Source organism: Anolis sagrei, chromosome 4, assembly GCF_037176765.1.
Source record: "Anolis sagrei isolate rAnoSag1 chromosome 4, rAnoSag1.mat, whole genome shotgun sequence".
NCBI lineage: Eukaryota > Metazoa > Chordata > Lepidosauria > Squamata > Dactyloidae > Anolis > Anolis sagrei.
In genome coordinates this window covers 194313884-194329736 of record NC_090024.1, presented here as the reverse complement: position 1 = coordinate 194329736, position 15853 = coordinate 194313884, and the positions used below count along the sequence as shown (strand labels likewise).

Below are 15853 nucleotides of genomic sequence, written 5' to 3'. Positions count from 1 at the left end.
TTAATTTAGGTCCGGGGAGAAAACAAGAACTAAAGCAACAATGCCACAATGTCCCTATACATTTACTCTGCCTGGAAGATTCCAAGGCAATCCAACTGCTTTCATTGCAAAAATCTGCACCCAAGATTGATTCTCGAGTGCCCCTTGAATTATGTGGGGCTTGTGTATACTCTGTCAATGGCAAAAAGAGAGGCAAGCTAGCTTGAAGGGGTCTGTGGATCAAAGTGGCAAAGGCGGGCGTGTATTATCAACGAGAAGAAATCCTGATAGCTTTAGAAGCCAGTTCTGCAGGTGGCAAATTGGATCCCGAGTCGCTTTAGAAGCCTGCAGTCCAAGGACCTCATCTCTGGAGTGTCTGTCCACCCGCCCTTCCGCCTGCAGATAAAGGAGTCATGGCAAAGGAGTGGCACAAGACAGGAGTTAAAAAAGCACATTCAGTACCAGAAGATCTAGGCATCCAGTCAAATATTTCCTTTGTTTATCCCTTGTCCAGCTGCCAGTAAAGTCCTTTTGGTGGGGGCGGGGGGAGAGAGAAAGAAAAGAAAAGCATCCACCAACTTCAATGTTCTCAGGATGCTAAGCCAGGACTGAATGGATTTTGCAAGGTGCTTAGTCACAGCAAGTGGGGCCGGGTGCGGGGAGGAGGAGGTCCTAATAAAAGAAAGGCTCTAAGGCATAGTGGAATATTGATGCTGTCACTTCAATGGCTGGGCGAGTGATAAAAGGCCGGGATAAGAGTCTGCATCTCATCCTTGAAAACTTTGAGACTGGGAAGGCAATGGTGTTTGCGGGGACAAAGGGGAGTGGAGTGGAAAGAGCAGGGCTCAGATGGCAAGAGAAGCAGCTGTGGGACCAGACAAGGATGGGTGAGCCCTTTCTGCCATCCCTTTGCCTAAGGAAGAGGTTTTCCAAACCGGGAGTGGTGGGGGGGGGGGGGGGGGGAGAAGGAGGAAAGGAAGCCAGGAAAGGGGGACCTTCCCTCTCCCCAGGTCTTTGGCTGCAAGAGCTTAGCAGGAGGGACATGACTAATACACATCACACTGGGGGAGTGAGATCAAAGGCACTGAAGTAGATACAAGAGGTTTCTGCTTCACAGGATCTGGTTAAATAGAGGCTTTGTTATCAAGGCCCTCCAGAGTCTGGAATGGAGAAATACCTGATTTCTTCCTACCTCAACACTGCCCCCCCCCCCCCCATCCACTGCCCTGCTCGTCCACCGCATCTAAAGGGCCTTGATGTGGAATTAGTTCAAGTATGAAACACAGCAGTAGCTACTTTGCTCCTGCTTGAAGGCTCCCAAGAGAGGGGATGGCAAGAAAGGGAGGGGAGGTCAGGGGTTTCAAAAGCAAGTCAAGTTTAGTTGGACTCTGCTCAGAGGCCAGTTCCAAGCAAGGAGTGGCGGAGAGGGAAGTGCACCGGCATCAACATCTTCAGTGTCCTGCTCAGTGCCAGCCAGCCACCTGCTGGATTCCTACAGTGCTCTTCACCAGCCAAGCGAGAGAATTCTTCCTGAAACGTGCTCTTTTGCTAAAGGGTTTAGGAAGGCAGGACAAAGCCAGCCTGCCGCCTTTCAACCACCAGCTTGTATAGCTCTTGCTGCTACTGTTGCTGTTCCAACATCCAAAAAGCTGTCTGACTTGGCACTGTCTCTGCTGCCAGTGGGGAGGTTGTCTGCTGAAGGTGAGATCATTTACAGTTTGATAGCCAAAGCCTTCGCTCCAGTCTTTTGGGGATGGGAGGACTGGGGGTATGTAAACACAGTATGGCTAAAAATGGGTCAGTAGTGGCAGAAAGGCAGGGAAAGGGGTGTATGTGTGAAATTATTCTTATTTCTTATTCCAAGACTTGGTGCACTCACCTAAATGTGTTACCCTTTCCACCCAAATGTAAGGGTTTTTTTTGTTTTACTTTTGTTTTTAAGTAAATTGGAATGAAAGCTGATGATTTGGGTGCTTTCACAAGAAATGGCAAGGAGACTTTTTGCAGCACAATGGTATGCTTAAAAGTAAGTCTCACTGTTTTCATTTGTCCTTATTCACAAGGAAATTGAGATTAGCTCTATTGTCTGCTCTTATTTGAGAATAAGCATCTACAAGGTTGCATAGTTAGTCTGCGACAGACCACTAATGAGTTAACAACTTAAACTGAAACATTTAGTGTTATGTTTTAAGCCTGTGATTTCCTTTTGCTTTGCAGATGTGGAGAAAGCAAAACTTTCAAAGTATCAGCTATTAAAATGACCTCTTTTTAAAAAATCTACCATTAAAATGTTTAGCAAAGAAGCCTTAATAGGCATTATTTGGAGGGAAAATGTTGGGTGGCTGGGGGCGGAGAGGTGAGAGATGCCTCACTGACAGTAGTTCAAAAATCCTATCTTTTCCAAGATATTCACCTGTCTCTGGTTTGGTGGGTGGGTAGGTGGATTGGGGGGGGGGGAGGCATAGTTGTATGTAGATGATGTGTTTTGTGGTTGTCAGAAGTAACAGGTATGAAATCCTGTCATATACCCTCTTTTGGATGAACACATTTTTAATCTGAGGTATCACTGAAAAAGACGTAAATGGGACAGTATAGATGCTATTTATTATGGACATATACAGATCTGTATGGATTAGTTCAAACTGGAATGGAGTTGGTATCTACCCAGAAGGCTTTTGCTCCCTTACAGTTGCTTGGTTGTTCATTATGGTGCCCACAGGGTAGGTCTGTGGGGCAGAGGTCTGGGACTTGCTTGTAGAAATGCCCTCCAAATATTTTACAGCTGGTTGGCTTTTCACACTCTGAACCAAATGAAGCAATGCACCCAGACTTCTTATTAAAAGGAAGGTGGTGAACATGCATGTGATCATTTAATCTAAACCTTCAAATGACACTGATAGTTGGTAGAAGTGGGTAATATCTACAGATGTCATTCAAAAAACATCCCAGAGTCATTAAAAAAACATCACTATTTTCCACTAAAAATAGTATACTATGCAAATGACCATGCAACCCATGGTTCATTTCCTATAACTATTTTGGTGGCCAAAATTAGTATTTCAAATGTTCATATGCCTACTATACACAAGACACTTCTTTTGTTGGAGGAAACCATTAGTTGCAGGACTGTTCATTGCCAATCTGACTGAAAGATAAACAAGGGAGAGTAAGATCCTTAAAGCTGCCTATAGGCAATACCTAGCAAGTAGAACAAACAGGTATATGTCTCCCAGCTACAGGCTACCCCTTTATGGTAAGACATTTTGTATGACTCTTGGATTGACAGTACTAATTATTTCCAAGTTTATATCTGTATATTTAATATCACGTATGGAAAAAAGCATCTCTGAGGAGGGGGGATATAGTGTATATCCTTTTGGCAAATATGTTAGATGGGTCCATCTAATAGAGTATGTAGACACAGAATATTCCTCAAAAGCTGCTTTTCCATGAAGAAGCAGAAACTCAGATTTGCTGTCTTTGAGAACACAGAGTGTATGCTCTAAGTCTGTTGTTGTCAAAAGAAAAGGTGGGTATATAGAACAGATGTCCACTTGGCAGCTGTTGGAATTACGTCTGGATATATCATTTGAAACACAGAGCATGCACAACCGATTACTGTTTTCTCCAGGCGGGCTTCCAGTGTGAGGACCACAAGGAATGCATGACCGTATGAGAGCACATGGTAAAGTTCATGGAACATCCATGGCAATGTTTCCAACTGGGGGGACAACCAAAACACTCAAATTAATGCTCTCTTAATGGTAATAAGCAAATTAAAGGTTTTAAAGTTTTTTGAAATGATGTATTGTGCTTTGCTGTACTGATTTAAGAAAGATTAAGCATTTTACTATTCAAATATTAAATAGGGGGAAGGTCTGGACCTGGCTTAAAAAGCAATGGGCTATTTATTTGCCTTGAGCTCCATCGCACACAAGAGCTCAAGGCATTGCACACAGTGCCCCTGAGTTCCATCCATGCCACTCTCACAACAGCCCTATAAAGTAGGTCAGACTGAGCTATAGTTAAAAATACTGGCCCAATAAAGTTGTGAAGGTGATACTTTCCATTTCCATTTCTATTTCTAATTCAAATATTTTATCTTGTGTGGCATATTTACTAACAGATATCTGTGGCTGTTACAGATGGTTAATGTAATTCTGATGAAATCTGGTTAACAGATTGCTTATTGTCTCTCTTCCCCAGAGCATATTAAACATATTAAATGCATTTGAAGCTCCCCCAACAGATGGCCATCCAGCCTCTGTTTAAAAGCCTCCATGGAGGCTCTTTCTATGGAGGCTTTTAAACAGAGGCTGGATGGCCATCTGTTGGGGGTGCTTTGAACACGATTGTCCTGCTTCTTGGCAGGGAGTTGGACTGGATACGCTCTGTGTTCTCAAAAACAAGGTCTCTTCCAACTCTATGAATCTATGTCCCTATATTGTGCATATTGATTACTTATATATAGCACATTTGATCATGTGGAGTCATGAGTATATCTTGGGCAAGATGCTTTCCTCTACAATCCTTCTGTTTTAATAAGAGAATAGGGAGATTTGTCTTTGAACCCTTGCTTAGAAATATAAAATTGCCCATGTCTAAGTATGCAAAGTTCACTGCCTGGATGAAAAAAACCCAAGCTCTTAGGGTTACTTTAAAACAAAATTGTTAGAAGGAGATGCAAAACATGCTGGAAGAGGGGATGTATCTAATATCAACTTCTGATGTTAGTATGTTAGTAAATAAGCACTGTTGTTGAGCAAGCATGAGTCAGACTAGTGTTTGCACAGAGAGAAGAGTAAAGGCAGAGGGCCAGGTCTCCAGCTGGGCAAACTGATATGAAAGCATTGGTGTCTGTCTACATAAGCACTCTGCAGATTTTGCCCACAAATTCCATCTTGAGCACAAGGTGCAGACACATTCATTAAATAGCAGGAACTGTTCCCATCCGTAGGAAGAAGCACTGGGGAGATTTTGTTCTTCGCTAATTAAAGCATTTTCCTTATTCCAAGAGCTCTTTTTTATCGTTTCCCTTGCCTAAGCACCGAGAGGAGTTTCTTTGAAAAGGCAGCTGAGGAGAGAGACCATCCACCTGAAACGCAGGAGGCGGAAATTGTACACTCAGTACAACTCTCTTTATCCCTTTTGTCTGGGAGCTACAAAAAAGTTTTGTTTTGTACACCTTTCAGAGCCCCACATGCCAGCATTCATTCATCTCAGGCTATTTTCATGAGATGCTTTAATCAGGTCTCGCATTTCTTGTGTCTCAAAATGGAATGAAAACCCACATTGACTAGAAATGTACAGTTGATTTAAAAGTGTTTCCCTTTTCCAACCCCTCCTCCCACCTATTGACTTTCATTACATTCATGGAGGGAGAACAGAAGAGTAAAACACATTGAGGCATATCTGCCAGTCATGGACTTGGTCCACTCAAATTTGTGTGCATGGTTTAAAAAAAAATACATGGGTGCTTAAAAATCATGCTTCTGGGAAAGGTCTGGAAAATTATTCATGATTGAAAGGGTAAGGTGATTGTCTTTCAGCATCTTACAAGATTTCCCCCCACTATCTTACAGGAAATTAATGGAAACTCACTTTTTCTGTGGGCCTGTAAATGCAGAGCATGACACAAAGGAAACCTGAGTTTATAAACATAGAGTGGGCATGTGTGAAACAGTCCACATCATCATATATTGAAGGAGAAATCACACAACTGCAGAACAACCAGGCCACAGTGAATCTTCATATTGGCTCAGACATAACTCAGCTCTAGTGCATGACATATTGCAGTGCTCCCAATGTTGGGCCAGTTGTGGATGGTTTTGGGAGGGGGCAGTTGGCAGTTTTTCATACAATACATTAGTACTGTGCTTTTTCTAGTAACTGGTCATTTCTGTCCAATATGTAATATAGTTATAAAACAGATTTATTCTTTTATTAATGGGTTGTGAAATGGACAACTTCAAGCAAACTACAGATTTTTATATTTGTAAAGGTAAACTTAAAATTTCCAGGAACATATTTTGCCTTGGAGTAAAAAAGACAAATCAGTTGGGGTAAATATAATAAGTTCTGAGTTTTCTTCAGGAAATAACTCAATCTGAGAAATAAGGGCATTTCTAAACTAGCATTAAAAAAAACTAGATTAACTGTGCATTTTCCAAGATTGAAAGATCGAACCCCTGATACTTGTACAGTCTGATCTTGGGCAAGTCTGTTTATTGCTTGTTCTTCCAATACAGCAGGACATGCATCTTTATGCATCTTTTCTGAAGTTCTCAGAAGTACAATAAGTTCCCTAGTGACTAATGATTAGTTATTTCTGCTAAGCCTTTTGCAAAATCTGATTTTTTTGTGGCCTCTTCTACACTGACATATTTTGTGCAGCACTGGCATCTTTTGTGGGCCCTTATACATGGCCAAATTATCCAAATTATCAAAGCATAAAATAAACATCATCTGCTTGAACTGGATTATATGAGTCTACACAGTCATAATCCAGTTCAAAGCAGATAATCTGGATTGTATATGGCAGTGTAGAAGGGACCTGTATTGTGTACTGATTGTGCAATTCTTAGATCTAGGTCAGGCATGGGCAAACTTTGGCCCTCCAGATGTTTTGGAAATCAACTCCCACAATTCCTAACAGCCTGCTGGGCTGATAATACAAAGACCCATCTAAACAAAATCTAAAGGAGAGATAAGCTCTAGCACCAACTCTGAATTTCTTACATATTATTTTAAGTATATATTAACAAACCTGCAATACTGCTTATGATGTACCAGCATTTGTGAAAATCAGGCATAGGCAAACTTTGGTCCTCCGGGAGTTTTGGACTTCAGTTCCTACAATTCCTAACAGCTGATAAACTGACTGGGATTAGCATCAATTACAGATAGCCAGTCCAACACATGCTTTTACAGACCTTAACACAAGCAAAGATTATTGTGAAATTCTGACACATCTCTGAGATTCAGTTTTTCGATTGGTCTCTCTTGTTTTGTCCTTAACAACAACGTGAGCACCAAAGTTTGCCCATGCCTGATCTATATATGCCCAGTATTTCATTGATAGGGTAGATAATTTGCAGTTCTCAAAGGCAGGATGAGTTACCATTGATGTTTCTGGTCCCGGCTCCTCCCAGTGTTGTTGCCACTGCTATTGAATGACATTGCTGTGTATCATGTAAGGAGAATTATCTCTACCAGTCATCCAATTAGCTATTGCTATCGTCCGATTGTACTGGAAAAGTAGATTGGTGAGGATGACTCTTCATATGTTTCTAGCAAAATGGTGATTGCTGAAAAGAGGGGGCTTGGGGAAAACATTTCCTGTGTGTCCCCTCTTTCCTATCATAAAAAATTTAGATGAACACTGCAGATGTGGGATGAGAGACTTTCACCATATCTCCATTCTAGTGATCATGACCAGCATCTCTGGCACTGGAGAAGGAGGATTCCACCTCTGCCCAACCATCCCAATGACTCCATTCATTCAACATTGCTTGGGTGTGGGGAAAGTGAAAGCCTTTTGCCACCCTCCTCCATAACCAGCAATCTAGAGTAAGGGTGATGGACCCTTTAGTCTGTCCCCCATTTCAGAGACCTGAATCTAGATCGATAGGAGCCAGGAGGAGATAGATCCATCCTCCCAGTTATCCAGGATCAGAGTACCTCATAGGGGGGAAATTTGCTCAAGCCATCAAGCCTCTGAAGGCTGCACATCCTATTTAAAGACCACTACTGAAAATTCCAGGGTTAAGAACAAACAACTAAAGTCAATTTCATTAAGAATGAGCCTCAAGTAGACTGGAAACAATCAAAATGGATCAATTACCCAGGAGATGACTAGCCAAGGTAAAAAATTCCAGGACTACCTCTGTGATGTGAAACTTTGGAGACTCAGTCCAAGTGGCCTCAGCTTGGAGGTTCTTATTTTTATCCTGCTCTTTTGTATTTCCTAAGGACTTCGGTTTATCTTCTTTAAGCCCTCTGCTGTGGTTTATGGCTTTTTATTCCTATGTGATTGCTTTTCATACCTCATGTAGGGCTAAAAGCCATGGGTTACACAGAGGAATAATCCACTTCTTTGGCCACTTCAGTAAAGTGGCATGAAATACAGATTCCTTAACTCTATCCCTCCTCTCGTCAATAGAAATCACCCATCTTTATTTTGTATCCAGTGACCAATGAGATAAGCCAGGATGTCGCAAGGTTGAACTGGATTAATGTGACAAGGGCTTGTTAGATAAAGGACATACAGAGGTGGAGGGATTGATCTCTCCTTCTCCTGAGCCTCTTCTTCTCTCCATTCACAGCTGAAAAGAAGATGGCTTCACTGATCAGGTTACAGCTCGGGTTTTGTAAGATGTTTCTGAAAAAGGAGAAAGAAAAGAGAGCTGCTATTCAAACGCAAGGGCCAAAGATTCCATCACCCTCAGCCCATTGTAAGGAATGTTCTGTGCAGAATGCAAAACCATTTCCATGAAAGGTAGAAAGAGCCATAGTTAACTAGGCATGCTGAGAACAGTGACAGGTAATTAGAGGCACTTTCTCACAGTCAGGTTGTGCAGGTGTCCAGCCAAGGGCAGGGCAAAGACAGAAAAAGACTGAGAAATTGGGATTTTCAGTCAGATGCACAATTGCAATAACTTTCGGAAGGGCACTCAGGAAGACAAAATGAATTTGCTCTCACTGACACGTCTGCAAATAAAATGTTTTTTTAAAGTGTGTGCTGTGTGCTAACAGCACAAAAAGCCATAATTCTTTGTATGCAGGTGGCCTCCTAAGCTTGCAAAGGACTGATAATCCTTCAGCAGCACAATCCTAGCCATATTTTCTATGTCTTGGTGGGCTGCATACACAAGTATCATTCTGATCATGCTAAAACAGTCTTTCCCAACCTTTTTTTGACCAAGGACCACGTTGACCAGGGACCACTCTCCAACATTAGTACCAAAAGGGTTATGAATCAGTTTTTGGTCAACTTTAGATTCGGTTTGGCTATTTGGGGTGCAAAATTGCACTGGATAAACCACATCAGCTCTAGTTTCTGATACAGAACATATGACATCCAGTAGTCACCATCTGCTCACCCATAGAAAGCCATATTTAATCATCTAGAGCTGATGTGGTAGGAGTAATCTTTTGTGGGTAGCCAGCCTCTCCCCTCCTGACATCCCCATTACCTCAGCACTATAAGAGGGTTTCGAGAGACCGGTCGCTCTCTTGCTGTGTGGTTTCGAGGCAATGGTGTAATAATGGTGAGGCCGCAGACCATATTTTGGTTCTTGCAGACCACTGGTGGTCCACAGACCACAGGTTGGGAACCACTATGCTAAACTATTGCTGTCCTTGTGCAATTTGTTAAGATGCTGTGCTCTAGTGCAATTTGCAACATCCCTTTTTTAGATGGGCTTGTTTCAGAAGTCCCTCTGAAAACTGGTTCACAAGCCCATGCTGTTACTTTTGCACCAGCCGTATGACAACCAGGTGCACAAGCCATTCCAGAATCCATTGTGCTAAGGTTTATTCCCCCCCCCCCCCCAAAAGCAGTTTCAGAATCCTTGCATCATCGAAGCTTTGTACACCTTCCAGAGACAACTTTTAAATAAAAAAATCATTCTGTGCTTTTAGAAGACTTCAGAAACATGATGATCAGCTAAACTAGGCATTGCTTTTCATATCTAGTCATTCTGACTTCAGTCAAAAACCAGAAGTATGTGTTTAGGGGTGGAAACTAGGGATAAGTGTCACTTGGATTTCAAGGAGTTCACACCCTTGTCATAATACTAGGCATTCCTTGTTCTAATTGTTCTTCTAAGAGCAGTGAATTTTCAAACTTTGATCTTTCAGATGCTTAGGGCTTCTACTCTACTCTAGAGTGTTGTCCAATTGTCAAGAACTCTGGGAAATGAAACCCGAAACACCCAAAGAACCAAAGTTTGGAAATCACTGCTCAAGGAAATGCACTTGTGGAATGTCACCACTTTTTATATATATTTCCTCAGCCTTAAATGTTGGATATTGCCTATAATTTATAACTGAATCGAATAGTTTTATAACTATTAAATTTTAGAACTATAATCTTTAGTATTTTCATCCAGAAAATAATCACCTGAGTTTTGATAGCATTGATTACAGATAGCCAGTCCAACACATGCTTTTACAGACCTTAACACAAGCAAAGATTATTGTGAAATTCTGACACATAACTGAGACTCTGTTTTTCAATTGGTTTCTCTAGCTTTGTCCTTGACAACAACGTGAGGTACAGAAACTAGCAGAGAATAATGTTCATCATGGCCTGCAGAAAGCATAACCAGGAGCAATTGATAGTGATCCGCTGCTAGTGCTGTTAAAGAGTTTCACAGGTTGATTTTGCAATCCAATCTTCTGTTAAAAAGACAGGAGCAGACCAGTTTGGATTTCTTCTGATCACTTGACAACTCTTAATATGCTGTGTGGATACATAAAACTTCCCTAAATGAAGCATATGTTGCTGGAGTTAGGAGCTTAGGGATAGGTGGTAACCTGATTCTATTCACATTTTCCAGTAAACCTAGCTAAAGTGCATTCAAATGCAATAGACAGACTGAAATACACTTGTACACATATATTTACTTTTTAAAAATACAGTTCAGGGCAATCAAAATGGCTATCTAAGCAAAACATCCATTAAAAAGCACATTAGTGAAAGCAACATTTAAAAACACTGTCAATTAAAGGGGCAATGCTTACCAAAATGTATATATTATGAAAAAGCATATAAAACATGACTATTTTGGGAAGAATGCACACAGACATGAATATGCCTTCCCATGCTCACTTGAAAAGTGCAAAGTTATGCAGAAAAGCAATAAACTGAAAAAAAGAGAGAAACAACAAAACAGAAATAGACATGGGTTGCTGTGAGTTTTCTGGGCTGTATGGCCATGTTCCAGAAGCATTCTCTCATGGCATTTCACCCACATCTATGCAGACATCCCCAGAGGTTGAGACCCCTAACTTCTGAGGATGCCTGCCAGAGATGTGGGCAAAATGTCAGGAGAGAATGCTTCTGGAACATAGTCATACAGCCCGGAAAACTCACAGCAGCCCAGTGTTTCCAGCCATGAAAGCCTTCAACAACACAGAAATGGACATGTTTGTCTTACCCCAAAGGAAATACCCTATACTTTTGTGAATAGACGTCAGTCTTTCAAATACATGATTGAGTAGGTGGGTGAAAGCTCTCACCTGCTTTCACTATTGTGTGCCTTCAAATCAAAGTGTTTTTGACTGAGGGCAACCCTAAGATGTACCTATCATGGGGTTTTATTGGGAAAATGTGTTTTGTGAGAGTGTGCCATGGCCTTCCCCAGAAGCTGAGAGAGCATGACTTGCCCAAGATCACCCAGTAGGTTTGCATGGCTGAGGAGGGACTTGAACCTTGCTGTCCAGCATCATAATCCAATGCTCAAACTGCTACACCAGGCCGACTCTTTCATTAAGGAACACAGTATTTCTATGCGTATGATATCTGAGACTTCTTTCTAACACAGCTGCCCTCAAAAGTACGTCTCTCAGCTAGTATGGCACTGCCTTTGTGTGCTCCAGTGCCAACAGCAAAGGTCATACCACACACCTGCTTTTCTGATTGTCCTGCCTGTAGTAGTGAATGAGTGGGGCAGGGATAGCCAGGGCCTAATTAACTAGCAATAATAGGAATACGGATGGCAGGGGATAAAGAACCCATTTAACCAGTTTCTTTGTTGCAAACCAAAATGTTTTCTTGTGCTGGGAAAGTAATGAGCAAAATCCCGTTTGCCTTTAGTTGAGCTTGAATTGGAACAAAACCCCTATGGAATGTGCAGCTCTGTTTTCACTCTTTTCTCCCCAATTGTACCCTTAATGATCAGGGCAGCTGCAATGGGGGCCCAGGCACTTTTGAAGGCCAGGCTTTTAAACGGTCAACAAAACGAAAAGGGATTGGAAAGCAGCTCTTCTGAAATGCTGGCTCTTCCAATATGAGGATTTGCTTGTATTTGCTACTCTCTGTCTTTTGAATAACACCTTAGAGAACTAGCTGTATGGATAAATAAGTACAGGTGTGCAAAGGTGAATATTCTACAAAGACAGTAACCCTTCAGAGAAATAACCTGTGCTACCAACTGATCAAGGGGGGAAAGCTACTTCTGTCTTGTCTGCTCTTGTACCATTAACACAGGCCTGATGTGCAACTGAAGAGCAGGTAAGCCTTTTTCATGGCATGGAAATAGGTCTCATCAGCTGTTTAGGAGCAGGTCAGTCTTAGTTGGTAAAAAAGACGTAATTGAAGATCTCTTTGGAAATATAAAAATTGGCAAGTAGCTGACCCTGGATGGCTCTAAACAGTAGGATTAATGCAACTTGATACCACTTTAATTGCTGCGTAATCCTGGAATTTGTAGTTTCATGAGCCACCAGTGCTTCCCAAGAGACAAGGCTAAAGGTCTTATAAAACTACAACTCCCAGAATTTCATAGCATTGCATCTAATTATAAATAGTGAATATATATACTCCTGGTGAAAGAGATAAGGAACAAAGGATGATCTGGCAGTCCTGTTATTATTCAAACTGGAAATTAATTTTACAAAACATGCAAAGTATGAGGCAATAATGGAGTGAAGGGGTAACATTACATACTTGATGTTATACCACCTTAGGCAGCTCCATTTCTCTAGGTCACGTGCAGTAAACGTCTGTGTCGCATGTTCCAATTCTGTGTAATTGTAATTCTTCTCCAGCTAATCTAATAGACAAGGATAATTTGTCTCTTTGTTTAATTCAATATTGAGCATCCAATATCCTTTATTTATGTTCCGGACACAGGAGACTAGAGCATTGTTTGTAAGGATAATTTCTATATTCTTATATCAACAGATGCAGGAACTAATACCAAGAGTCTTTCCCTCCAATAAATATTTGAGTGTTAAGCAGAGGGCTCTGAACAAGTTTATCAACAAGTTTTTGGAATGTAGGTTAGAGCCTTGTCCCTTGCGATTTGTTTCGCTATTCTTTGTGCTATTGATTTTTCTTTAGCAAAGCAGATGTCAAAAGGAATGCTCTGTCTTTCTGCAAGACTTACATTTGGCTACAATGGAGGAAATATAGAAAACTTTCAAGTTCATATAGAGTTTTGTTAAACGCTGGAATGAATGAGTAATATAGTGACTCAACCATAGTTTAAATTATGGGTGCAAAGTGTGAAAGGGCAGGCTTACAAAACTTCATAGCCCCTTCACTTAACTTACTGAATTTTGGCCAAATCACCACATAAACTCTTACGCCCCTTCTACACTGCCATATAATCCAGATTTTCAAGACAGATAATCCACATTATCCACTTTGAAGTAGATTATATAAGCCAGTTCAAAGCAGATAATCTGGATTTTATATGGTAGTGTATCAAGGTAAAGGTTTCCCCTTGACATTAAGCCTAGTTGTGTCTGACTCTGGGGGGTGATGCTCATCTCCATTTCTAAGCCAAAGAGCCAGCATTGTCCATAGTCACCTCCTAGGTCATGTGGCCAGCATGACTGCATGGAGTGCCATTACATTCCCGCAGAAGCAGTACCTATTGATCTACTCACATTTGCATGTTTTTGAATGTATAGAAGGGCAAAAAAGAAGGAATCTCCTCTATCCCAATCCCACTGATTTAGTCCTCTTAGTTTTCTTCCTCTTTTCTTTGCTATCTGGGGAAAATCAGATTGTCATAGCACAATCATGTGTGTGTTTACTTGGACGTAAGTCCCATTCTGTGCTGTGCAACACTTTCAGATGTAAATCTAATGAGTCTTAACCTGTCGTAATCACTTCTGTGGTTGTGGACTAAGGAACAATTTTGGTAAGTGGATGCAGACTCCTAATTGCTCATAGTGAATCAGGTATGCTTACAAAAACAGAATACTTACTTGACTATTGGATTATAAACATAATTTGTTATTGTTATTTGCTATAAAGTTGACTTATAGTGACCCTGTGAAGAACCCCAAAAGCTCCAGTCTATTGTCCTGCTCAGATCTTGCAAATATGACCATGTCTTCTTCTTCTACAACCTTTCCTTTTACCAGGTCTTAGTGTCTTTTCCAGTCTGTCCTAGTGTCCCATTATATGTCCAAAGTATGACTGCCTCAATTTTATAATCTTGGCTTTTAATGCAAGTTTATGCCCAATATACCCAAGGATCCATTCACTTGCCTTTTCAGCAGTTCATGGAACTTTCTTTCAGCACCACATTTCAAATCAGATTATTTTCTTCCTGTCAGTTTTCACAATAATACATGGAAATCAGAACTACTATGACATGGGTGATTCTGACTTTGGTATTTGATTCTATATCGTTATGCTTTCTTTATACACTCCCTTCCCAGAGCTTAAGTCTTCTTCTGACGTCTATACTATAGTCACAATTTTAATTAATGACTGAGTCAAGGTATAGAAAATCTTTAAGCATTTCAGTGTTTTAATTACCCACTTAAAAGTTATGTAAATCATCTGTGCTCATTATTTTTGTTTCCTTAACATTCATCAGTAACCCTTCTTTTGCATTTCATTAGGAGAAAGCATTCATATATCAATGTGTGTACACATGGCTTCAAGTCATCTGTTGACTTATGGCAACCCCATAATTTTCATAGGATTTTTTAAGGCAAGGGATATTTAGATGTGGTTTTGCCACTTTCTCCCTCTGAAATATAGCCTATTTAGCTCCTAGTATTTACTGTTGGTCTCCTATCTAAGTACTCACCAGGGCTAATTTTGCTTCGCTTCCAAGATCAGGGGGATATGAGGTCTTTAGGCCATAAATGGTAGTACATAAATCTTATAAATAAATGAATGTTTAAAAGAGCCAGAAGATTAAGCACAATTTCCACTTGGTAGCTTAAACCTGAACTAATTTTCAACTCCATTAGCAACATAAAAATCTCTGGATCTCAAGGGAAGTTACTTTTCTGTTGCTAATGGAGTTGAAATTTTACTCCGTCTTTTATTGCCATTTGTCCCTAGTTCTCACATGGCCTATGCCTGCACTGATAACTCTCTCTAGATTATATCTGAAGTGATATCAGAGTAACTGAGATGAAATGCAAGCTTATGACCCTAACATCATTTTCTCTGTTCCTATATGATTTTTAACATCTTTGCCAAATGAAGAAGTTAGTGAAGCTTTGAAGGCTTGCATGATGTACTTTGAGCTTTGGTGTTGGGTGAATAAAAGTACTGTATTGCTGCTTTGTGGAAGATGGCAGTAGTGAGTCCTGCTTGCTCCTTTTGTGGTCCTGCCATTGCATCCATCCCTTTCTGACCATCCTACTTCTTTCTGGCCATTAAAGGATGCAGAGAGGTGTGTTTGAGGGTGAGAAGACCTTAGAGTAAATGAGTGGGGCTGATGCTGAATTGTCTCTTGTGCCGGTGGAGATTTAAAGGGCTCTTTCCAAGTGTCAGAGGTGGAAACCTCTGATATTAATTTAGCCTGCAGTCTTTTTCTGAACACCCGATCTGCAATACTTGGACAATAATAGCTCTATTTCTAGAGCACTTAGACGGATTATGAGATAATTATATGAACTACTCTAAACATTCAAGAAGTGCTGTAGCACACTGGAGTCAGCATGATTAAGGGTTAAAATATATATTTTGAGGCAAGATATTTCTAAGACATAGTTTGAGAACCTTCCTACAAGCAGAATGAGAACTAATAGAGTGGGAGCATATAAGAGAGGGGTGGGGGAGCAGAACTGGCAATCTTTAGGTTTAGCAGCCTTTGGTACTCAACAAGTACTCTGGTTGAATTTCCTAGAACCTTCAGACCCTAACCAAAACCCTAGTCTAATCCTCCCC

General features: G+C 40.9%; 1 protein-coding gene across 3 annotated transcripts in view; it reads left to right on the top strand.

The window, feature by feature from the left end:
* The window catches only part of BLACAT1 (BLACAT1 overlapping LEMD1 locus), a 109973-nt gene that overhangs the window by 67743 nt on the left and 26377 nt on the right, over positions 1-15853 (top strand). The window contains exon 1 of one of the 3 annotated variants that reach the window (XM_060772916.2): positions 12193-12217. The exons of the other annotated variants lie outside the window; for them this stretch is intronic. The gene's annotated coding sequence lies outside the window, so the exon portion shown is untranslated. Of the gene's footprint in view, positions 1-12192; positions 12218-15853 lie in introns of those variants that run through there. 3 annotated transcript variants of the gene reach the window in all.